At 38.0% G+C, this 784-nt stretch overlaps 1 protein-coding gene across 1 annotated transcript in view; it reads left to right on the top strand.

Annotated features, from left to right (window-relative positions):
- Positions 1–214: 214 nt before the first annotated feature.
- The window catches only part of LOC107483928 (subtilisin-like protease SBT2.6), a 7,225-nt gene continuing 6,655 nt past the window's right edge, over positions 215–784 (top strand). The window contains exon 1 of the mRNA XM_021140314.2: positions 215–626. The gene's annotated coding sequence lies outside the window, so the exon portion shown is untranslated. The remainder of the gene's footprint in view (positions 627–784) is intronic.

Below are 784 nucleotides of genomic sequence, written 5' to 3'. Positions count from 1 at the left end.
TAAATTTATCACAAAACCTTCTAAAAAATTTTATTAATAATTTATTTTAGTTGAAGATTATAAATATATTACAAAATTTTCCATAAGGTTGTCTTATTACAAGGAAAATTATCATAAAATTATCATGTCTCTGATAAAAACACATGTGAGAGTGTGACCCTGGCCTGACCCATGCTCCACACCCCACACCTTAGCTTATTTATATTTTTTCACTTCACTCACTCACTCACTGTCACCGAGTCTGTGAGTACAGTTCCACAGAGCATGGCACTAAACGGTGACCGTTAGATCTCCGATCACGGGAAGTGGAGGTGCACCCCTCTGCACCCGATCTAGATCGCCACTCCAATGGCGTGCTCGTGAATCCACCCAACCATGGTGTCCACTCTCTTACTACAATAGACTACACCCATCCCATACATACATACATACATATACACTCACACTCCATTCTCGCTTTTCTCTTCTTCTTCTTCTTCTTCTTGTTGCCGACGATTCTTTGCTTCTTCTGCTTCTTGTTATCACTTTATTCTGCGCCGCAATGTCCGCGATATGAATCTTCTAATCTCCTTTTTACAGTTGTAGCTTGCTCTTCTGCTTCGATCATCATACAGTCTGTCACATTGGTATAACTGCTTTTTATTTTTGCTTCATTCCTCATTCTTAATTTCTAATGATTTGTTATTGTGAATGTTGAACCTTCTTTCCCCGATTAGTCATTCTATTTTTGTTGCGAGTTCTGGTTACTCTGTTTTTTTTTTCTAATATCAGAAATTTGCGGATT

This window comes from Arachis duranensis, chromosome 4 (assembly GCF_000817695.3).
Source record: "Arachis duranensis cultivar V14167 chromosome 4, aradu.V14167.gnm2.J7QH, whole genome shotgun sequence".
Lineage (NCBI taxonomy): Eukaryota > Viridiplantae > Streptophyta > Magnoliopsida > Fabales > Fabaceae > Arachis > Arachis duranensis.
The sequence above is the reverse complement of the archived record's forward strand: the minus strand, read 5'-3'. Positions and strand labels throughout refer to the sequence as shown.